Source organism: Dendrobates tinctorius, unplaced genomic scaffold (genome assembly GCF_039654945.1).
Source record: "Dendrobates tinctorius isolate UK_male_01 unplaced genomic scaffold, ASM3965494v1 ptg000231l, whole genome shotgun sequence".
Taxonomy (NCBI): Eukaryota; Metazoa; Chordata; class Amphibia; order Anura; family Dendrobatidae; genus Dendrobates; species Dendrobates tinctorius.
The window spans coordinates 26,929,414-26,954,943 of NW_027361898.1; the positions used below are offsets into that span (position 1 = coordinate 26,929,414).

General features: G+C 43.1%; 1 protein-coding gene across 2 annotated transcripts in view; it reads left to right on the forward strand.

Annotated features, from left to right (window-relative positions):
* Positions 1 to 897: 897 nt before the first annotated feature.
* Positions 898 to 25,530, forward strand: part of NEXMIF (neurite extension and migration factor) — a 492,764-nt gene continuing 468,131 nt past the window's right edge. For both annotated transcript variants that reach the window (XM_073556210.1, XM_073556209.1), the window contains exon 1: positions 898 to 1,394. The gene's annotated coding sequence lies outside the window, so the exon portion shown is untranslated. The remainder of the gene's footprint in view (positions 1,395 to 25,530) is intronic.

Here is a 25,530-nt window from a genome sequence, read left to right on the forward strand (position 1 = left end):
AGGAAACGGAGGCATTGGAGCAGTGCAAAATGATGTTGAAACAACCCCTTTAAGTGAAACATAAATGGTGGTCTCTATGCATATTATTGGCTCAGTTGATTATAGAAATGAAGAGGTGATAGCGCCTGCATTGGCTGTAATGGAGTACAAACTCCTCTCATGCCTTGTAGTGCATGGTGTAAACTATTTAGGCACATGACAGAAATGTCTGGATCTGTAATCTGGCGTCCACAGCCTATGTGTGAGTATACGCGCCCCATCTGACATGGGGTCATAAAGAATTTGGTAGAAGCCATTGTGAAGAGGATGGCCGGCCGAGCTCTGTACTAGAAGCGAGCTGAGAATATGGTGGCAAACAGCGGCCTGTGGCGTGCCTACGTAAATGCTACCATACTCCGGCCACCCTTCGCACGTCATATTGGGCACTATGGCGCCCAACTTGCCCGTCCTTCCTTCTCATACACATTGGATCACTGGCAGCCAGAGATGTAACTACAATAGGTGCAGGGGTTGCAATCGCACCTGGGCCCTGGAGCCTAGGGGCCCGAAAAGTCCCTTTGGCCTGTATGAATGACCAAGTCTTGCAATAATTGGGGCCCATTTGGAGGTTTTGCATTGGGGCCCATAAGCGTTAAATGAAGGCAGCACTTGTCACCATGGTCAGGCGGGTAGTGCCAGGTGTAGCACCTCCAATTGGACACATATTACAGGTAATAGGTCCTTGTGCCACCCTGTTCCTCTGAGAGTCATGGTGGGCGTATAGCAGACCCCACTGACATGGTCCTCTGGTAATCTTCTGCCATCACAAGGGTTAACCATGTGCAGCTCGCTCCCTTCCTCCCCGCCCCCCAGCATCCCCTCCGCTGCGCGGCCACGTGTCGGAGCCCCCTCTATCTGCACGTCCTCGCCAGCCGGGTGCGCGCCCTTTATGACAGGTCGCAGCGCGCTCTCGCCCGTCCTGGAGGAAACAATGGCAGCGCCGGGCACCGCATGACGATAGTGAGAGGAAGGTACTGCCCTCCTGGATGCCCGGTCCGGCTCGTCAGGCCTCGTGAGCGCCCGGTGTCTCCGGCCCATCAGCCCTCCTCCTCCAGGGTGATGCACAAAGGCTGTACGCGCTGGGGAGGATGCAGCATCCTGCAGGAGGAGCAGAGACAGGGAGGAGCATCCACCTGCTGCAACCGGGGCTGCCAGCCTGTGTGCCACAGTGACTGCTGCAGAGGGGTGGGGGGCACGCACTGAGCCGGGGGCGCTCACAGGTGACGGGGGCACTGCCTGCTCACTGGGGAGGAACTCGCTGCTCCAGGACAGGCAGCCATCCTGCATGTCACAGCTCCGGAGGGGACCCGGCCAGAGGAGAGCGGTGCCAGGCAGGTGCAGCTGCCTCCCTGCAGGTGAGTGTGGTGGCAGCGTGTGTGCCATGCTGTGTGCGAGGCCTCTGGTGCCAGGAGAGGTGGGCAGGCCCCATGGATGCTCAGCAGAGATCACTGCTGGCATTGTGTGAGCCAGGGGTACAGCCATGGTCACCAGCCTCTCTATTATGGGATGGCCTGGAACTTACAGCCCATTTGGTGCAGCTGTTCCTGAATCCAGGGCTGGTGTGCCAGCATCAGGGCTGCCATGCGCCTCCTATGGAGCCGACCAATGACAAGGGCCACGCTCACATTTCCTAAAAAGCCCTTTCTCCAGAGTGCAGCACCCCCTGCTCATGGGCTCAGCCTGACATTTACGTTATCTGCCTGACATTCTCCCGCTGCCGGTGACTTTCCTAGGGAACATCCAGGCTTATGTGCGGAGGGTGGGTGGACACTGTGATCATTGCTGGGAGCATGCATAATTCACCATCATGTGGATCGTCTCTACGGAATAACCTATCCAGAGATAATGAGAGGACGCCGCCACTTCACTCCGTAATTACAGCTCGTGGACGGAGTAATGGCCATTATTCAGGGCTCGCATTGACTTGGACAGCTCTCTTTGCCCACTTGACCTGGCATCCCTATCATTGGTTGGGGTGATGGAAAGGTGCCCACTTCAATGTATTTCTTGCAACGTTTATCTGCCGTAAAGTGACTGATGTGTGGCCTGTTCTGTAGCTATTCCAGAAAGTCCCTGGTACCCTGCCGGGTATAGAATTAATAACATTATTTTCTACCCAGTTACCAATGGCTATGGATCATATAAGGACCAGATGCATTTATGACCAATCCTTTCCTATACATTGTAAAAGATACATTCTGGATATAAAGATATAGAATAATATAGTACACACCAGCGCAAGGTAGTGGCATTACAGATGTAGAAGTCAGGGGCAAGAAGAATGCATTATTGGTTCGGTGCTTGGAAGTTTCATAGACACCAATAGAAAGTTAGAGACTGGCAGCAAATTGGTTCCCGGTCTCCTGGGATCTGTCTATATGCAGCACTTGCTCTTTAAACCCTTTATCACCTTTGCAACATATAGTTTGGTTTTATTGACGTTGTATTTGGGTCAATATTACCTATTTATTGTTTAATATTGAGACTCTAATGGCATTTCTACGGGTGTAATGATACAGTATGTAGATTGTGGGGCCACATCGGACCCCTGTAAGCAGCTCATCGCCGCGTCCTCTTGATAGATTGAGTGGTATGGTAGGCGTGCAGTCATGCTCGGCAGATTTCATGCAGAACATGGTCCTGTTTACTAGAGGCCTGATGTGTACATCAAGCAGGGAATGATTGAGCGCAGAGGTTTGCTAAATGGCACCACGCAACACCCATCTTACAACTCTCATTTTGTGCATAATGTGTTGCTCTTAGCGCTTGTGATATCCAAGCGGTAATGTGTGATACAAGTGGATTTTGTCTTTGCCAAGGGCCATTGCTGTTCCCTCTCCTTCCTTCCACGTTCTGATGTCTCCCTTTCTTATGTGCTCTGCCTACAATTTGTCGTAATGCATTTCTCTGGAGCGGTTACAACCATGCAGTGAGTTACTGGGCCAAAATGATATTTCACAAGTAAAAATAATGCCAAAATAGAAACATGGGGTAGCTATCATTTACATATTAACGAGGTAGCTGGCAAATAGTCGCATATGTGAATGACTGCTTGGAAAGAATATCAAAAAAAAAAATTGGGTTGCTAATACAATTAACCATCTGTGTCAAGAGTAATGGAAATCTCCACCGGGAACATTCAGTTACAGTGTCAGATTCCTTGCGCCTGTGGATATCGAGCTTAACCCTTTTACACGGTGTGGGGTTTTACCTGGAAAATCATAAAATATTACGTGTGATAAGCATTGAGCCCTTGCTATGGAATCATAGCTGGCAATCACTGTAGGGTTTTACCTGCCCTTTTGTTATGTAGCAGTGCCAGGTGTGTCAGGTATGGCAGGGATGAGTTGAGTAATATTTCTTTGAGGTTTTACATAGGACTTTTCATCTAATCTCCGTAATATTGCACCGTCAAAGAGGTAGATTTTGGAATAAGCTCTTCTCCATCTGCTTTTTCTAAAGATGAGATGGGTTGTGTTGATGATAAAGGACAAACAGTATCAATGGGATAAACCTACTAAAGTTTCCTGAATTCTCTGCCTTTTCTTCTCTATGTATCCAGTGGGCATATGGCAGATAGTTTGCCGTGGTCATTGGCCCCCTTCAGCTTTAAACCAGATGTACACAATTCTGACTGATCCATGTGCTTGTATGCAAGTCTGAAATGAGCGAAGTCCTTGTGTAAATCGGTTTATAGATGCTTACACTCCAAAACCCAGTTTTGATTTGTTTACTGTGGTCGATCCATGGACAAGTGATATACACAGTGCAGAAGAGAATGGCTGCATTAAAAAAGACCGCGTGATTACTCCTATATATATTTAGATGTGTTGTAATGAATTGTCATCTGACATCACCCCAGCTTTCATTTCCCATAGTATTGTATTAGTATTACAGTGTGTTTTATATATTTTTTGGGGAATATTCTGTTTTGTGTTCTTAGTATTTTTTCTGTATCTTTAGTGAGCAGAGTTAATGGCTGTAATTTACATTGATTCCAATACTTGTATTACAAAACATCAATCATGCCTTATAATATTACAATAAGCATCATTGAAATGTATGATAGTGCAGGTGATTGAAGGGAGCATCCACATTGGATGCCTTCAAAAGTCCAATAATTTTGCATTGTGAGCAAGAGCGCTGATACTCCACCCCAACGCCAAAAACATGACCTATTACGGTACTTGTGTGGATGCAGTGGCTTCCAGGACCTTCTCTTTCATTTATTGCTAAGGTAGATCATCATTTCACCACAAATCCACTACCAAGGTGAATGCAGCAGAATTAGTCCTCCGATGAATGATGATCACTATATTGATTGTACTGGCAGTGTCCTAGACGGCTAATGCCAGGCAGATCTTGGAGGTGACATGAAATCTATGGGATATGCAATATTGTCACAGAATCAAGTTCTTATGTCTCATCACTAAAGGATATGTCCATTTTTGAACACTACTTTAGAGTATAAGTAGATATCATCACGTAGTGTAACCCAGAGCTAAATTTACCATTCTGCAGACTCCCGAGAGGACACATTTCATTATGCCTTGGTAGGTTACAATCTTTTCAGAATGAATATTGTTGATTTGTATTTGTACCATCTACTGTTTGATTGCCAGAGCGTACACCCCAGATTTTTACGACTGATCCTCTTGTAATGTACATGCAGGATGTATGAGCGTACCCTAAGCCTTCCAGAATATAATGCAGCAAAGAGCCTTGCATTCTAGTAGTGCAGTTAAAGGGGTTGTCCGGTCAGTAGAATAGGTCATCAGCATCTGATTGGTGGGGGTCCAAGATTTGCACCTCCATCGATCTGATGTTATAAGGTCCAGCAGCGGCTGGATATAAACATATTGAATAGAGCAGCGCTGCTTAGCACCATACATGTGTTGTGTCTGATGGCGGTTATTACAGACCAGCTCCTATACAACAGTTATTTCACAACAGCTCCTCTTAATGAAGCGATCGCTGAAGTTGGATGCGCCAAAGTCATTATTAGGCATATGCCTTTTTAGTGAATTTGGTACATCTTTCAGCGACCATGTCCCACTGCCAGAAATGTAAAGTCTGGGGTCAGTGAACACTTAGTCACAATTTACACCTTTCATTGCTTGCTAAGCCATGCCTCATCCCTCCACAGCTTTGCTTGCTTTTCAAGAACTTGGCGTTGTTGGCCAGGATTTATGTTGAAATGCCAGAAGTTGCATTGCGCAAAAACGGTAGTATTTGAAACACGATTCAGAGGCTTCCGCTGACGTCACCTGGACAGGGCAGCGGCGTCTCTTCCGCTCTACTCTGTTGACATGGCGTGACTGCCAATACCATGCTGATTGACATCTGTCTCTCTAACTAAGGAGAGCCGTCTGTCAACCAGCATGACGTCGGCAGTCACCCCCCATCGAGAGAAAAGCCCAGAAGAAGAAAAGCCATGTTGTTGACATGGAGCAGCTGAATCGCTAGCCGGAACGGTTAGTGACCGCTCTGATCTGGCGCCAGGTTGAACAGGCAGGTAGTTACTTCTGTTAGCAATTACCTGCCTATTTTAGAATCTTAGAAAAAAAATATCCTGGACAACCCCTTTAAGACATCAGTATCTGACTTCCATGTTTCTTCAACTAAGCCTGGGACAAGTTGGGATAGATGATGTATCCTCATAGCACTTTCATTGAATTCATTTTGACCATGAAGCTTCTGACATTGATTTAAGTGGGGCACTGTGACACATTTATTCCAGCATTTGGTGGGAGTCCACATACGTGGTCTTCCAGAATACTTCTCCAACATGCCAGAAGATCTGTACAATATAATGCTTTTATTTCCAGGTGTATCTAAGCCCTCAATAAATTGAGCAGATTGATTAGTAAGAGACAGAAATATGTGGAGCTTTAAATGTATATGGCAAGCCAATAGGGGCTGCCACCGAATATTCTGCAGGCATTATGTGTCATCTTTTATCCCAGGATCTGAATGATGTTCCATAGACAATGTTTTTGCATATGAAATACAAAATATTGATGAAATGTACGTATTGTTATGTGGCTCTCTTATTATTGTTATTTACTAACTAATACCCAGGATTTCACAGTTTTCTGAACAGGCATTTATTGACCACTTTTAGCACAAGTCTGTTCAGGCTCCACTTTAGGATCTCTTTCCGTGTATCCTGTTGGATGAAACCTCCCATTTGGTTTACAAGTATGATAACTATCAGATTAGTAACTATTCATAGACATCCTTACTTGATGCACTGCATACGAGATGTCAGGCCATGTGAGGGCTCTGGAGGCATTATTCCAAGGGGTACAAACATCTTGCTAGGTGTCTAGTAATTGTATTCTCAAGACATTTCTCCTGCTGATAATGTACTTAACACTTCAGTTGAAAACGTGTACAGCTCTGTGCAAGTTTACACCATTATACAGAAGCGTCATCCTGAAAATCCAGATCTTGGGTCAGATAATCAATGCAAGAATATATCATTCCTATAATGTATTGTACACATCACTGGTATTTATTACACACTGCATACATAGTCTCATGGATGTATCATGCGAACATGTGTCTACAGTGGGTACGGAAAGTATTCAGACCCCTTTAAAATTTTCACTCCCTTGTTTCATTGCAGCCATTTGGTAAATTCAGAAAAGTTCATTTTTTCTCATTAATGTACACTCTGCACCCCATCTTGACTGAAAAAAAACAGAAATGTAGAAATTTTTGCAAATTTATTAAAAAAGAAAAACTGAAATATCACATGGTCATAAGTATGTAGACCCTTTGCACAGTATTGAGTAGAAGCACCCTTTTGAGCTAGTACAGCCATGAGTCTTCTTGGGTATAAAGCAACAAGTTTTTCCCAACTGGGTTTGGGGATCCTCTGCCATTTTTCCTTGCAGACCCTCTTCAGTTCCGTCAGGTTGAATGGTGAACGTTGGTGGACAGCCATTTTCAGGTCTCTCCAGAGATGCTCAATTGGCTTTAGGTCAGTGCTCTTGTTGGGCCAGTCAAGAATGGTCACAGAGTTGTTCTGAAGCCACTCCTTTGTTATTTTAGCTGTGTGTTTAGGGTCATTGTCTCAGGTGAACCTTCAGCCAAGTCTGAGGTCCAGAGCACTCTGGAAGAGGTTTTCATCCAGGATATCGCTGTACTTGGCCGCATTCAATTGCAACCAGTCGACCTGTCCCTGCAACTAAAAAAACATCCCCATGGCATGATGCTGCCACCACCATGTTTCACTGTTGGGATTGTATTGGGCAGGTGATGAGCAGTGCCTGATTTTCTCCACACCGCTTAGAATTATCACAAAAAGTTCTATCTTTGACTCATCAGGCCAGAGAATCTTATTTCTCATAGTCTGGGAGTCCTTCATGTGTTTTTTAGCAAACTGTGGGCTTTCATATGTCTGGCACTGAGGAGAGGCTTCCGTCGAGCCACTCTGCCATGAAGGCCCGACTGGTGGAGGGCTGCAGTGATTGTTGACTTTGTGGAACTTTCTCCTATCTCCCTTCTGCTTCTGTGATCTTGGGGTTCTTCTTTACCTCTCTCACCAAGGCTCTTCTCCCACGATTGCTCAGTTTGGCTGGACGGCCAGGTCTAGGAAGACTTCTGGTGGTCCCAAACGTCTTCCATTTAAGGATTATGGAGGCCACTGTGCTCTTAGGAACCTTGAGTACTACAGAAATTCTTTTGTAATCTTGGCCAGATGTGTGCCTTGCCACAATTCTGTCTCTGAGCTCCTTGGCCAGTTCCTTTGACCTCATGATTCTCATTTGGTCTGACATGCACTGTGAGCTGTGAGGTCTTATATAGACTGGTGTGTGCCTTTACAAATCAAGTCCTATCAGTTCAATTAATCACAGCTGACCTCCAATGAAGGAATAAAACCATCTCAAGGAGGATGACAAGGAAATGGGCAGCATGTGACTTAAATATGAGTGTCTGAGCAAAGGGTCTGAATACTTATGACCACGTGATATTTCAGTTTTTCTTTATTTAATAAATTTGCAAAAATTTCGACATTTCTGTTATTTTTCAGTCAAGATGGGGTGCAGAGTGTACATTAATGAGAAAAAAAATAACTTTTTGAATTTACCAAATGGCTGCAATTTAACAAAGTGAAAAATTTAAAGGGATCTGAATACTTTCTGTACCTACTGTAGCCCTGAAACTATCACATATTTTGTAAACCATTGTCTCATTTACCATTGTGTGCCCATGAATTGGTTATAGAGGTGGTAAACTAACATTTATTTAAATCATAAATGTCTGTTTAATGTAATAATGTAATCTTTTTTCTAAAATACTAAAAACTACCTATCATTCCCTCACTACTCTTTTTTTTTTTTTTCTTTACTACCGGTGTATACTAGGATACTTATAGAAAAAGGTTGCGTGGCACTCCGAAGGAATGAGGTGCACTGTAGACAAAAACGTTGACGTTTCGGCCAATTCTTAGGCCTTCATCAGAACTATTGTGTTCAGTGTTTGTAGAGCGCAAGATCAAATTAGAGCATATGACGCGTACTGGTGCACTAGGGAGAATTGCAAAAAAGTGCTGGAGGGAATAGAATATGCAGCACATATTTTGGAGTGCCGAATTCTTCTTTAAATATACTGGGATATTTAAACGAGACGTCATCAGGGGGAAAAGGCCACAGCCACTGCCCCCATCTTGAACTGAAGCTTCATCGGTGATGCATATTTCAGGGGCTGAGCTAGTACCTGCTCTACTGAGCATGTGTTGTTGTCAATTCCAATGTAAGCTTAGTGGGACCTTGTCACTGTGCAATATTCTTTTTAATGCACAGTGACAGTGCACTCCCTTGCCAGTTCTGACGAGAAGTGATGAGTCAGCAAGAGTGCACTGTCAGCACGCATTGTAAGGAGAAAATCCAACGAGTAGAGTTTAGAATTAACTCTGGTGACGCTTTGTTTGAAGATGATGGCAAGTCTCTGCTCCCTGTGACATCTTGTTTGCGTGTCCCAGCATGCATTGGCGGTTCTCAAATGAAGCGTTATCAAACAGGAAGTAGGTGAAAAATAAATAAAACAGTAGTGAGGGAGCGATAGGAAATTTTTTTATTAAAGTATATTGGTAAAGAGCTTAGATTATTACATTAAATAGACAGATATTTAGGATTAAAATAATTGTTATGGTAATTTCAGACCACCCCCTTAAGCATATGATGAAATGGGTTGAATAATTAGGTAGTAAAATGTCTTTCCCAATTTGGAAAAAATGTACCTCAGTCATAGAAGACAAACCTTAAAGGGATTGTTGATATTTGAAAAAAATGTCAAATACTCTAAGGCCTCATTCAGACATCAGTGATTTTTGTGGTCCTAGCGTCATCAGTGTTTTGGATCAGAATTTCATCAGTGTTTGTTTTTCACCATCAGTGTTTCATCTTGTATGAAAAAGTTGAATAAACTTCAAAACTTCTATCTGTTACAGTGTTAGTCATGGGCAACACACGGACTGCACACAGTAAAGTGTGTAATCAGTGATTTTCATGAGCTCATAGACTCGTATGGGTGATTTTGATCCGTGACTCAGGTCAAGACCATAAATATTTTGATGGGTGTTTTTGCGGATACATGGTTTACAAAAAAACACGGACATGTGAACAGCTCCAAAGAAATGGACATCTCACTGAGACCTAGTAATCAATTCTGAGTTATCAGTTCTTCATTCTGGACCTTCATCTAGTATTGGGAGCAAAGAGGACATTCTTTGCTTTCCAGGACCCGACATAGCTGTAATTTTTTATTTTGGAAGAGCAAAGATTCTGTATATATTAGGGCTAGACAATTGTTAGGGCAGGGGGAACGCACCAAATTATAAATAATAGTAGGTGCGTTCGCAGCCCGGGGTCCACTGTGCAGAGGTGGTACACTGCTGCTAGGTAATGGCGGAAGAATAGAGCGGCGTGAAAACAGTCACACGTGGGTTACGTGTGAACAGGGGCGAACTCTGTTGACTCACAGAGCCGCACAGCCGCTGAACGTAAATACCGGAGCCTGTTTAGCTCACAGAGCCCGGCCAAAAAGCACACAGAAAGGGCCACATAACTCTACCCCAAGGACACGGGGATAGAGTGCCTCTAGGCCCTCTGAGCGCACGGCGTCGCTGCCGCGAACGCCGCTATAGATGCTGGCTACGGAGTGTGCAGCACGTGCATTGTGGCGTGCCGAGTCACTGATGGGGACTAATGCCTGACTCCGACTCTGCCCTACCTACACCTAAGCCTGGGCGCTAGCAGGCTAGGCTGCACAACACATGCGTACCAAGGGTAGGGGTTTCATAATGAGTCAGTCACCAGAGACATTCATACGTGCATACATCACTCACTCCTCATGGTCTGAAAATACAGAGTATCCTAGCGCATGGCCGAGTGGCCATTGTGACCTTTTATAGCCGCGAGCGTCCGGGACCTTCCGGTCGCAGACGAGCAGGGACAAATGTCTTGCCCGGAGGTACTGACTCAAGGGCAACCGGAGCCACAGTCCTCAGGCTCTCGGATGGGAAGATCAGCCGAGGCTCCTCCTCCTCTTCCTCCGATGACACCACGGAGCGGGAGAGAGCATCGGCCCGGACGTTCTTCTCCCCGGAGAGAAAATGGAGGGTGAAGTGGAACCGGGAAAAGAACAAAGACCATCTGGCCTGGCGAGAGTTTAGCCGCTGGGTTGTTTGCAAATACACCAAGTTTTTGTGGTCCGTGAATACCTGGAAAGGATGGCGAGCCCCCTCCAGGAGATGTCTCCACTCCGAGAAGGCCAACTTCATCGCTAGCAGCTCCCTGTCCCCGATGGCATAATTCCTCTCCGCCGGTGCGAAGGTCTTGGAGAAAAAGAAGCATGGGTGCTTCCGACCTTGCGCGTCCTTCTGAAACAGGACCGCTCCGACTGAAGAGGCATCCACTTCCAGAATGAAGGGCTTATCTACATCGGGGCGATGTAGAATGGGAGCGCTAGCTAAATGGGACTTAATGGACCAGAAGGCCTTGGAGACCGGTTCCGACCACAACTTGGGATTTGCACCCTTCTTGGTGAGGGCTACCAAGGGTGCTACCAAAGTTGAGAAGTGGGGGATGAATTGGCGATAATAATTTAAGAACCCCATAAAGCGCTGCACCGCTTTGAAAGAATGAGGTTTCTGCCAATCCATCACCGCCTGTAGCTTGGCAGGATCCATGGCCAATCCCCGGGTGGAGATGATATAGCCCAGGAAAGGCAAGGACTCCTGCTCAAACACACACTTCTCCAACTTCGCATAGAGGGAGTTTGCCCGCAGGCGAACGAAAACTTTGCAAACATCTCTCCGGTGGGAGTCAATATCTGGAGAGTAGATGAGAATATCATCAAGATAGACTACAACCGAGGTGGTAAGCATATCCCGGAAGATATCGTTCACAAAGTCTTGGAAGACGGCCGGGGCATTACAGAGGCCGAAGGGCATCACCAGGTATTCATAGTGCCCATCCCTGGTGTTAAATGCCGTCTTCCATTCGTCCCCATCACGGATGCGAATCAGGTTGTAAGCCCCCCCGCAGATCAAGTTTGGAAAACACCCTCGCTCCCTGTAACCTATCAAACAGCTCTGATATCAGGGGCAGAGGATACTTATTCTTAACTGTGATGGCGTTAAGACCCCTGTAATCAATGCAAGGACGTAGTTCCCCACTCTTCTTCTGGACGAATAAGAATCCCTCCTCCGCTGGTGACACTGACTTCCTAATGAATCCTATTGCCAGATTCTCCCTGATGTATTGAGACATGGCCTCTGTCTCCGGGGGAGATAGGGGATAGACTCGACCCCGGGGAGGCTCAGCACCAGGCAAGAGGTCAATAGGACAGTCATAGGGGCGATGCGGTGGAAGGGTCTCCGCTGCCTTTTTGGAGAACATGTCCGCATACTGTCGATAGTGTTTGGGGAGCGAGGAGAGATCAGCGGGAACCTCGGTGGAGGCAACCTGAACGCACTCCCTCAGACATCTACCCTCACATGATTTACTCCACCCAATAATCCTCCCTGATGACCACTCTATATGGGGGGAGTGGTACCGCAGCCAGGGGACCCCTAGAAGTACCTGGTCAATACCCTCGGGCATGACGAGGAGGGATATCGTCTACTGATGAGATGGAGTCACTGAGAGTAACAAGGGGACGGTCTGGTGGGTTATCTGTGAGGGTAGAGTGGCGCCGTTCACCACTCTGACGGTGACTGGTGTAGACATCATAACCAGGGGTATAGCGTGCCATTGAGCAAAGGCTGACGACATAAAATTGCCCTCTGCCCCGGAATCCACGCAAACTTCCACCGCCAGAGTGGAAGAATCAAACTCAATTGTCCCCTTAAAGGACAGCTTGGAGGAAAACGTCGCTGATTCTAGTGCGCCGCCTCCTACGGCCACTAGGCGCGAGCGTTCTCCCCGCTGCTGTGGGCACGGGTTGGCAAGGTGTCCGGACTGCCGGCAAACATGACAGCTCACAGGAGCTCGAGTGGACCGGGGCCTGGATCCCTCACGGGAAGTCCCCTGACGCTCGGACGCCCGATCGGAAGATTCCAGAGGTTTAGCAAAACTAGGTGCCAACCTAAACCTCTGCCTACACTGGTCCCGCTCCAACCTTCGATCGGCGAAGTGAAGATCTATACGGGTGGAGACAGTGATAAGCTCCTCCAGTGTAGCGGGAATCTCCCTGGTGGCCAGAGCGTCCTTCACATGGCCAGCCAAACCTCTCCAGAATGCCGGAATGAGGATCTTATCTGGCCACTCTAACTCTGAGGCCAGCATCCGGAACTGGATGGCAAAGTGGCTGACCATAGACGAGCCCTGTGACAATGCCAGCAGCCGGAGCGCGGTGTCATGGGTGACTCGTGGTCCCAGGAAGACCTGCTTCAGAGTGTCCAAGAACCGCGAGACACTCTGCACCACATGATCACCACGCTTGCACAGCTCAGAGGGGAATCGTGCGGCCAGCAGCTCCAGCTGTATAGAGCACTGGCTTATGAAACCCCTACAAGAAGCGCTATCACCCGAGAACTTCTCGGGCAGCGGGAGGCGGGACAAAGTCGGGGCAAGGATGGCTGTGGTCACACGGGAGACAGCCTCTGTGGCTGCCTGAACAACGACCGCAGTAACATCCACAGCTGAGGCTGAACGCTCGAGAGCCGCCAACCTGCCCTGCAGCTGCCGGATGTACTGCAGCAGTCGCTCTTCATCCGCCATTACTAGCCAGACCCTGGTGCTAGGATAATGTTAGGGCTGGCGGAACGCACCAAATTATAAATAATAGTAGGTGCGTTTGCAGCCCGGCGTCCACCGTGCAGAGGTGGTACACTGCTGCTAGGTAATGGCGGAAGAATAGAGCGGTGTGAAAACAGTCACACGTGGGTTACGTCACCCAGTGTGAACAGGGGCGAACTCTGTTGACTCACAGAGCCGCACAGCCGCTGAACATAAATACCGGAGCCTGTTTAGCTCACAGAGCCCAGGCAAAAATCGCACAGAAAGCGGCCACAGAACTCTACCCAAAGGACACGGGGTTAGAGTTCCTCTAGGCCCTCTGAGTGCACGGCGTCACTGCCGCGAACGCCGCTATAGACGCTGGCTACGGAGTGTGGAGCACGTGCATTGTGGCGTGCCGAGTCACTGATGGGGACTAATGCCTGACTCCGACTCTGCCCTACCTACACCTAAGCCTGGGCGCTAGCAGGCTAGGCTGCACAACACATGCGTACCAAGGGTAGGGTTTTCATAATGAGTCAGTCACCAGAGACATTCATACGTGCATATATCACTCACTCCTCATGGTCTGAAAATACAGAGTATCCTGGCGCATGGCCGAGTGGCCATGCGGACCTTTTATAGCCGCGAGCGTCCGGGACCTTCCTGGCTTCGCGGATGGGCCAATCCGAACAGGAGCAGGACCTGAGCACGTGACCTTCGATCTCCAATGGGAGATCACTCCATGGGCATGCTCAGTGTCCCGACATGAGGACTTAGTCCCCGGAGAATCTCGCTGCTGAGCAGCCTGCATTGCCATAGCTGTGCCAAAGGTGGCATGAGCAAGCAAACCCACGGAGATGGCCCGGACAGAGCGCCGGGACCGACGAATCCGCCGAGCAGGCTCCACTGCGGCTGAAGAAGAATGGGAGACCGCTGGGTGCAAGGCTCTGGATTCCTGCTGTGCAGTGGCAGGAACCCGACGCCTAACAACAAGTGTGTAGACCAGGGGTCCCCAACTTGTAGCCCGGGAGCTACATGTGGCTCGCAGGTCTGTGATGTGTGGCTCGCGACTGTCTGCCAGCTTGGTTCACTATCACCAGGTGTAGCAAACAGCTGTTAAGAGCGTATCTCCAGATGGTGACTTTTGTTTGTAGCCCTGCACAGAAGAGCAGATCTGAATGGGTGTAAGATTGGAATCCCTGAAGCTTGGCATACTGCCTTGTTGTAATTTCAGTGGAAAAGCTTTGACTATAATTATACCGGTAATGGAGGCTCTGGTTGTCACTACTGTGAGTGGGGCAGAAGCTGGATGCGTCTCGCGACCATCTTTCATAGATGAATGTGACTCTCAAGGTCAGAAAGGTTGGGGACCTCTGGTCTAGACTTTGGCAGACAGAGGGGAATATTTACTCATTCAGTCTTGATTTTTTTTAAACTTTGACTAGACAGCCAAATGATACATTTTGTCAAATCTTTAGACAGTTTTGTCCAGCTTTACACCACTTATTGGTTTGCTTTACTTTGTGCCAATTTTTGAATTTCAGTTTGGTGCACATTAGCACTTTTAAGCCACACTCCCTTTCCACAAAATCACACACATATATTTTAAGCCATGCACTCTTAATAAGTGAGGTACACTTTATAAATGTGATGCAAAGCATGCATAATTTTTCAGCACACATTGTTTAAAAATATTGGCACGTTTAGACTACATTTTTAGTTATTTTTTTAAGTCTTTACTTTACCATATTCTTATACCAGACAAATTCTGTGACCTTTGACATAATAATAAATATTATTAAAAGTAAAAAAAACCTAAAAGAGAAAGGAAAAGAAAATAAGCAAAAGAAAAACAGAGAGCCAGCAATCATCAAGAGACACTATAGATGCTTCTAACTCTCAAAAGTGCACAGAGAAGTAGAAAGAGTAAAATAAAAAGTTAGGAAAAGTATGAAAGAGAAAGAATAGAGCATTTGACGATAAAGACTTTTCCAGTCCGCTAGCAAAATGGGAATTTTTTGACCACCTTCCCAAAATCTTTCTATAGAGATCTATACAAGATTGCTAGTTCTCCAGCCAAATTCATATTGCTGGAAGATCTTTACCTTTATTTTCGCCTCTTCCATTTTAAGGCAATAAGTTGATTTCCAGCATGATGATAATAGACCTACCTCTGCATCTAAGACATGAGCTCCTACTCACTGAGCTTCCTTTGGGATCTTATCCATTTCTAAACTCAATAGTGCCAATTTTGGGCTTATTTCTTACTTTTGAAATAAGATCACATATACTTCTACAGAATAGATATTTTCACATGTTGAGAACTGGAGAAACAGGTTCCCTTGTATCTTACAATTTTTGCAACATAATGAAGCGGACAGATAGTTACATTCGTTTATCTTCACTGGTATGAGATAGTAAAACATGAATTTTATTAATAGTGGTTACATGATTTTAGGAGGAGGTGTTTTAACTGGACTTTCTGATAGAACAATACCAACATACCTGGCTGAAATCACTTTTTACATGCCAGAATGTAAGGTAACTCACAGTTACTGAGCTCTTTATAGACTATTGGAAAGCCTCCTTATATAATCGGAGTTGGGGGGGGAGTGGTGAGGGGTACCAAACATATTGAAAATGGATGCTGGATTGCATATCTTGTAATTGAGTTGTTTTTGGGCTGATATTATATTTCTTGACTGTTTGGGATGTGTTTGGTGTAATAAAGTCTATTGCTTATTTACCGTATCTATTTTGCAATTCTTGTTGAGTGTCGCCCTACGTACTACATAATCCATTACCAGGACTCTTGCGTTATGCCAAAAAGCAGATGGCCAATTCCACTTCTGCATCTTTAGATATACATTTCTAAAATCCCTTTTACGGATTAGTAATAGATCGTCAGCCCATTATTTCTCTTTGTTTAAATGGGCTGTCTCAACATCAGTGATTAAAATAGCAAATTGCTTGCAAAAGCAAGCAGCTTTCCAGTTGTAATCTTATTTAAAATCTTCTCCATTCACAAGACTGGAGAGATTTTTAACTTTGTTTAATGATCATTGTCTACTTTACATATCACTACTGAAGTCTTGGGCTATGTGCACACGTTGCGGAATTGTCGCAGAAATCTGCGGCAATTCCACAACTCCCTGCCGCGGGAAATCCGCGAGAAATCCGCATGCTTAATTCCCACGAAAAACTAGCGTTTTGCAAACGTAATTAGCTTGCAGAATACTAGCGTTTTCCAAGCGATCTGTAGCATCTCTTGGAAAACTGATTGACAGGTTGGTCACACTCATCAAGCATAGTGTTTGACAAGTGTGATCAACTTTTTACTATTGAGGCTGCCTATGCAGCATCAGTAGTAAAAAGATGCAAAGTTTAAAATAATAAAAAATCGTGTTATTCTCACCTTCTGGCGGTCCCCGCAGCGTTCCCAGACCTCAGCGATGCTCCCGGCAAGTCCCGTTCCCAGCGATGCCTTGTGACAATGACCCCAGATGACGTAGCATCTCACGAGACCGCTACGTCATCACGGGTCATTGTCGTAAGGCATCGCTGGGAACGGGAGTTGGCGGGAGCATCGCTGAGGCCTGTGGACGCTGCGGGGGCCGCCGGAAGGTGAGAATATCATGATTTTTTATTTTAATTCTATTTTTTTACAGGGATATGGTTGGTACCCAGAGCCTGGAGTCTCCTCTCCTCCAGACTCTGGGTACCATCCACACATTTTCCGCTTACTTTGCGCATGGTGGGTTTAGCCACATGCGAAAAGTAAGCAGAACAATGCATTCCTATGTGGGCGGAACTCCCGCGATTCCACACAAAGAATGAGCATGCTGCGTATTTTTCCGTGATGCGATTCGGTGAGTGCTCAGTTCATAAGAGCAGTGCAAACATGCAGCTGATCTGAACTGTCAATCTCCAAGAGCAAACAGGAAACTGAGATAGAGTAATGTTGCACTTCTACCGGTAAACTTTTTTTGTTTTTTAAAAAAAAAAAAAACTTTAATTATATACTTGTTTATTTTAATTGTGGACATCACTGAACTGATTCCATGGAAAGTGAAAAGTTAGGAAGATCAATAACTGGATCAGGCACCATCCCTTAATCATGGAAACTTCTTCTATTTGAACCCTGAGGTCTCTTCCTGCCCCCTTTGCTTTTATCTTCTTGACATTTGCAGTTATAGAATACAGGGCCAATCCCACCAGAATATTCTTTGCGCTACTGGCCTTTCATTTGTCTCATACCACATAAAATGTATCAGAAGATGATTGTTATATTTACTGTCATTGAGAACTTTTACGAGAAATATCTATATGCATAGATTCATTTTGAAAGTGTGCACAATTTAATAGTGTTAATCTTGGAGACCTATTTTTAGTTTTCTTTTAAATAATAAATTATTTTTACAAGGTCACTTAAAAGCCCATTTGCCTATTTTAATGGTCTAGTTGGGTCCTACAGTCTACAGTAGTTTGTCCTTCCCTGATATACAGTATGTCTATATAATTATCACAAGTCCATGGTCTTCCCGAATTATCATGGGCATAAAAGACATTTAGATTAAATGGGGTTAATATTCAGTAAGCTCTAGAATCTTTTGCTGCAGATTATCTTGCTTTACTTATATGTTCAACCCATTAAAAGGTATTACAACCTCCAAAGTACAGTTTGACATTGCTAATGGAGTTTGGCTGCTAAGTAGTCCCCTGAGTCCTGTTTCAGTTAACTGTATTCTATGTCCTTGCAACAATAGCAAAATAACACGGTGTTGGGGTTTAGATTGAGAAAGGCAGCTGTGTGGTTTCTCTCTTTGTTTATACCTAAGATTTCCCCTTAGGATAAAAAAAAAAGGTCTGGGCTTGTGTTACAGTTCTGAGACAAACCCTGTCTGGATATACAGAATAACACCACCCCATGCCCTACACTGTAAGTCACTGCTGAAATTTGTAATTCTGCTCAGTCGAGAATTTTATACTGGTTTTATGGTGGAAAAAACTGGAACTGCAAATACGTGCTCATTTGGTGAAGGCTTATATGACATGTTTCTGTGGATGACCTGGCTGGTGGAGCTAGGGAAAGCCAAATCAAGTACCAGATTTTATTTGTGCCGGATAATGAGTATTGGGCTTATATGCCATGGGTCAGAACACAAGAGGAAGTATCTATGAGACCTTACTACTAATCTATGCAGGACACATAGATTTATACACATTCAAATATGTTATTTCTGAGTCAGCTAATCAAAATATCTCTCTTAGCATGTAATAAACTCTAAAAATGCTGTCTAGTGCTATACCCATTATTGTGTCAGGGTTACCAGACGACCTTTTGGTTACTTTGAGGCAGTTTCGCCTCGTGCAGAAAAGTCTATAAAAACTGTTGATAGTCTGGAATTTTACAAAGATTCAATTAACAGTAAAGCAAGGAGATAACATGTAGTAAAAGGAAAAAAAATGTCGACTTACAGAAAATGTTAGTTGACAGATATAAATTATGAATTTTCCTCTTATTTCATTTAATAATCAGATCTGGTAACATATAATCCTAATATAATAACTATTTTTTCAATGATACAATTTTTATCTAGAAGTTTTATCTGCTATGGCATCTTACATACTCTTGTTTTCTAGTGTCTTTCCGTTTGTAAGAGGGGTGATTCTTCTTGGTGTTCTAGGTCATCTCAGTGTCTGTCTTGTTAACCAGTGTCCTCCATTTCTAGGGTTTATGATCTTGCCTGGTCTTGTAGGATTTCTTAGAGTAATGTTTTGCCCAGTTTTGAGATTGATGATGTTGCCTGTTATTGTTTGGTAGCTCATGGTCTCTCCTGATTACCAGTTTCCCCTATTTCTGGGGTTGATGACACATGATTTGTAGGGTTTTACAGGTCTTGAAGAGTTTTACTTGTAGAGTTTTACATGACTTGTAAGGTTCATTGGTCTTGTTGTTTTTTACAGTCACGTTTTCTGGTTTTCTATATTTCTGAGATTGATGATATTGTCTGGCATTGTATGGTATTTCACTGTCTCTCTTGATTACTATTGTCCCCCATTTCTGGGGTTGATTATACATGATTTGTAGGGTTTTACATGACTTGTAAGGTTTACTGGTCTTGTGTTTTTTACAGTCATATTTTCTGTTTTTTCCCATTTCTGGGATTGATGATGTTGTCTGGCATTGTATGGTATTTCACTGTCTCTCTTGATTACTAGTGTCCCTCCCTTTGGAGGTGATGATACATAATTTGTAGAGTTTTACATGACTTGTAAGGTTTACTGGCCTTATTGTGTTTTTTTAGAGCCATGTTTTCGGGTTCCCCCATTTCTGAGATTGACAATGTTGCCTGGCATTTTATGGCATCTTACAAGAACTGGCTGTCATGTTTATTGGTGTCCCCACCATTTCAGAGATTGATTACCTTTCCTGGTCTTTTACGGCATCTTACTGGGACTGACAGTATGAAAAGGTTATAATTTTCTTTGTGTCTTTTAGATTTTCTTGAAATTACTTACAGTAGTGTACGGAACGGCTCTGCCCGCATGGCGAGTTAGTGTTGAGGTCAGCTAGAACCGTTAGTTTTCTTTTATTTTGCTATAACCTGCCATCTGACCTTCATTCTCTGGATTTCCAGCTTTTTGCTGCTTCACAAGGAGCTCTGATGGCCTGGAATAAATATAAAGATTTCTCGGCATGTAGTAGGAGGACATTTGTTTTGTTAAATTTTGAAAATAAAAGTGAGTTATTTTTATGTTCTCTGTTTTGGCCCAAGCTTCTGCTATTACCTTGTTTTATCCTTTTATACTAGATGTAAATTTTAGCACGTATTAAATGCCTGAGGGAACTGGTCTAGGCGCTATGTCTATGAAATTATGGACTGCTTGTGTCCTGATGGCGTAGTTTGTATTTCTTATTGCCATTCTTGGGCTTGCATGTTTTATCATAACTGCAGAGAGATACTACAGTATCAATAAAAATATTTATCTTGCTTTTAGACAAGCTGCTTCCTGTATGACGGAGCATCCCCTGTATGTTCATTGTGTTATCAGTGATCCCTAATATTGTTTGCTATTTTTATAGACTTTTGCTTTTGTCTCATAACGTTTCCATTTGTACGTTGATGCAGTCTTATAAGGGCTTGACGTTTTTTTTTTGTGGGTTGAGTTGTATTTTTAATTACCGTACATTAATGTAGGGAACAGATAATGCATTAAATAAATAACTTTTATTTATTTGGTTTTTAGAGGAAATGAAAAAAACAAAACATTAATTCCATGACAGTTTTCAGGGTTCTTTTTAAGGGCATTCATTGCGCAGTATAAATGACATTAGATTTATTCTGTGGCATTCATTTATGAAATCAAATGAGCCCATCTATCAGCGACAAGGTAACCTCGATAATAAAGACTCCCCCTCTTTGTGCCTCAGTCTCAAATAAACTGGGGATGGCAGGGATCCATCTATATTTGGGTCTAATTAAAACAGTTTTGGAACGATGGGAGGATGGGATTCTGGGTTGTTAGGATCATCGTGATGCTTTATTTATATTGTTTTTTAAATAAAACTAATACTCTAAAAATTGATTTGTTTTTCGTGTTGCCATATTTCAAGAGCCTTTGCAAGAGGACTTATTTTTTATGGGACAAGTTGAAGTTTTCATTAGTACCTTTTTGCGGTGCAAATGACAATTGTTGATTAAGCAAGTATCCAAGAAAGAAAAAAATGCACCGCTATCACTCCAGAGCCATATGTCTGCTGTACACAATCACCTCGCTTCTAGCTAAATTGCAAGAATTCACGGGTGCCAACCCATTAAGAACAGTCCATTCCATGTCATTCAAGAGAAAGAAAAAGGGTGGCACTCACTGTTCTTAAAAAATCCAGACTTTATTTGTGTAGCGTAAAAACATCTTCATACAAGCAGGCACGAGTTAGAACCAGTGGATGATAATCGGACGACGGCCGTTTCGCGCATCTGCGCTTCTACGGGTCCTTCTCGGGTTTTCTTTTTTTTGAATGACAGTTGTTGATTACCTAGCTTTTATTCTTTTTTTGGGGGGAGGGAGCATGAACAAAAGCAATTTTGACATGGTTAATTAGTTTTTCTTTTCCATTAACCCCTTACTAACATATGAGCCCGCATCTTTGCTGGCAGATGATGGCTGAGTTATTCAACCATCCTCTGCCTTTATCAGCCACATGTGAAGTGGAGCTCAGCCTGCAGCTGTTATCCTGTTAAATGAGGCTTTCATTCTGTGCCGGTGGCGTTTCCAGCACGCGTCTCTGGGTGCGCTGTTCTAACCGCACATCGTGACTCGATCAAAAGGGCGCCGATGGGTTACCATGACAGCCGAATTTCTGCTGAAGACCACCATACATGTCATCATGATGATACTACTACGCAAGCTAGCCCGTAGTTGGCGTTCATAGCACACCGTGATATTTGTCATTTATAGAAATACTGTTATTGTTGTATATAGCATAAACGGACTGGGACTACAAAATACAGGTAAGAGTAAAAATATATTTTTTAAAACATAGTAAAAAATACATAAGTGGGAATCACCTACATTATAAATTAAGAAACAAAAAAAACACATGTGGTATCTCCACTTTTGTAAACGTCCAATCAATCAAAATGCAGAATTGATTAATCCAATCAGTAAACTATATAATGAGAAAGAAAAATCAAAACATCTGAATTGTGTTTTTTGGGCTGCTGCAACAATGCATAAGAAATACAATAAGAGGGGATCATAACATTGTATGTACAGCAAGATGATATGTATCAAAGCGTCGGCCTACAGGACAAAAACAAGCCATCACATAGCTCTGTCCATCAAAAATTGAAAACGTTTTGGGTCTTGGAAAATTAAGCCACAAGCATTTTTTTTTTTCATTATTTTTTATTTTTACAAATATCAGAATTTTTTTCCACCACCTCATTGAAAAAACCTTCACATGTTTGTTATTGCCACAATCATGCGGACCTGGAGAATTATATTGCCACTTCTTTTTTTAACTTATAATGAACGCTATACATGAAAATAAACAATTGCAGAATTACACTTTTTTTTTTTCAATATTTTGCCGCAGTTTTAAATTTTTTTCCACTTTCCATGAACTTGCATGGTAAAATTGATGATGCCATTGAAAAGTGCAACTTGTCCCACAAAAAAACAAGCCCTGACACAGCCAGCCAGGGCCGGCCTGGCTATCTGACAAATGCCAGAAGGGCCTGTCTGGTCGTGGGCATACTGTTAAGAGATGTGACAGAGTACTTACTACAACAGGCCACAAGTATCATTAGAAATATTGGTCTTGTAGTAAATCTTCCTTTCCCCCATGCAGGGTAATATTAGTAATATATTCCATCTGGTGCTCGGGGACAGGGACAACATGGGCCTGTGTGATTTCAAATGCCAGGGCTGAATTTCAGCCCCAGTCCGTACCTGCAGCCAGCTATGAAACGGGTTAAATACGGTACTTTATTTTATTGTACAAGGCAGTTGTAGTGTTGACAATTACAGGGTATGTACATTTATTTTTTCCATTTTTTTTGCTGCAAAAAAAAAACTTGTAGAAAATTTTTTTTTGTTACCTTTTAAATTCATTTTTGTATTTTTTATATTTGTAAAATATTACTCAACTTATGCTTAAGGAGCTGTATCATCAGGATATTTAAATCACGTTTTTATGTTTATTGTATTATTTGTTAAATGTTGATAATGTTTTTTCCATTTTCACTCTATGTTAACTCGGGCAATTCTTACATTGGATGCTAAATTTAAAACTAGTCTCATTCTTCCTGTTCTTTTGAAGAAGTTTCTTATTCAGGTCCAGTATGATTATGTCCTTAGTATTGTGTTTAAAGTTGAGAAAACAAAAAGCAAAAAACATAAATATCCTGAACTAAAAAGTAAAAAATAAAAAATAAACTGCAAATAATGCATAAAGGTAATAATAATAAGGGTATTTAGTAAATATAATTTTGATCAAAATAATGTACAAGCCATCCCGCCACATCACGGCAACCCTTGTGGGACAGTCCCTACTCTAGTATTTAAAACCTTTTCACTTGCCATGTGACGTGAATGTGAACAAGGATCGAGCGGCTGAACCACTAGTAAAAGCATAGGCCAGACAGGATGGTTTTCCCAGCTCGGAAAGAAGGCGGTCACACCCCTATATGCACTGAATGCACAATGAAATGGATAAAAAACAAATCTGAACTGAGAAAGTAAGTTAATGTGTATGCACAATGTAAGTGCATATTAACACATGACCATTAACCAGAGAAAACAAAAAGCAAAAAACTCAAATATCCTGAACTAAAAAGTAAAAAATAAACTGCCAATAATGCATAAAGGTAATAATAATAATAATAATAAGGGTATTTAGTAAACATGATTATTGATTATGTCCTTAGTCTTGTGTTTTAAGTTGCAGTAAAAATGTTAACATATTATTATTATTATTATTAATATTATTATTGTTATTGAAATTGAGAAGTCACCTGGTGTAGTACTACCATTATATCCTCGCTTTGGCCACCCCAGGTATATGGACACCTTTCACCTAGAATGATTGAGTTTGCTCAAGTTTTCTTCTAGCATGGCACATCCGACTCATTCAGATAGTGTTCCTGTAGTCTAGCTCTCACCATGTCTTTATTGCAATGGTGCTAGTTAGAAGCAGACATTATTAAGGATTTTACTGTCCTCAGCAAAGAAGGATGACAAAAAATGTAAGTGTTCAACCATCTGGAACTGTTTATTAATATTGGTGCTTCTGCAAAAATTGATACAGACCTTCAGCTTCAGCTGACTTGAAGCGTTTCCATTTGTGATTTTCTTATGGATTGTGGTCAATAGATTTAATTTAGACAAAGGGTAAATCCTGCTGCTGCAAGAGCCTGTGCTTCACATGATGAATGTGTCATAAACATCGGGGCGCATGGTGCAGCCAAATGTCACATTGTCCACTCGCAACGCAGTGAGCATTCCCAATGCCGGGTTAGCACTTTATATGATTGTCAACGGGAAGTAGTAGCTGTGGCCACAGATTATTAGCGAGTAATAATATTCACAAGAAGAAGAAAGTTCGTTCGGCACACCGGCATAAATAAAAAAAACTTTATTAGGCTAATATGCCATATTAAAATGCAAAAAACACCTGACGCGTTTCTGGTGCACAAAGGCACCCTTAGTCATAGGTAAAAGTGTTTTTACCTCTCTTCTCAGGACCACCAGTGCATGCGCGGATGTGGCATTTTATGTCATTCATTTTTTTTCTCTACTTACTGATATCATCTGATGTGATAAAATGAAACTTCGGCAAGCAATTTTTCAGAAGGTGGATAATTTTATTAAAATGAACCGACTTGTGGGTTACAGAAATTAGCCAACGTTTCGGCCACGTAGGACCTTTACCAAGGTATATCTGTACGGTATGAAATGAGAGTGTCCCAAGCAAAGTGGATCTTAAACCCACCGTGGCTCACGCATTGATCCGCATGGCTCAGGACACAGGTTAAGTAGCAAAAAAACGTGGTGACAGGTTCCCTTTAAAAGTGTTGTACCTGCTTGAGAACAGGATTCTAAAATGACCCCTTGAAATGTAGCGCTGTACTTGACTGTCTCCCGCAGTCCCATAGACTGAGCCCAAGCAATGCAAGTTCATTTTGGGCATACGGAAGAAAATTCTGATTGTAAAAGCTTTTTATCCTGCCTCGTCAACTAAGACTACTTTTATGAGTAAATCTTGACAGTACCATAATTAAACATTGCTTATTCGTAAACCCTGGTTTCTTGTACGTTAGTTGTGATAATAGTGGCGCCAAAGCCTTTTCTGCCTTTTTCATAAAATTTGGCCCGTGCGCTGAGATCCTGTGTGTCACTGGATTTGCCAAGATTTCTGCTGATTGCTTCTGTGGTTGTACAGAAAGCTAAAATGACTTTTCTGGGCTGATTTTTTGGCAGTGTGCTCCTGCCGCGGTTAGGATGTTAGTGCGAATTTTATAGGAAAGTAATATAATATGCCATTTTCTTGTTGAACATTAACTAATGTATTGAAAGTTTATTTTGCAAATTAAATAAAAATATAAAGGAACTATAAAGTAATATCATTTTTGACAAGAAAGGAATGCAAAATAATGTGAAAAAAATAGCAGCAGCCCAGAACTTCATGGTTGTTGTATTATTATTGTTCTTTGTGTCATACAAAAGCTGATAAAGCCATTGTCCATGG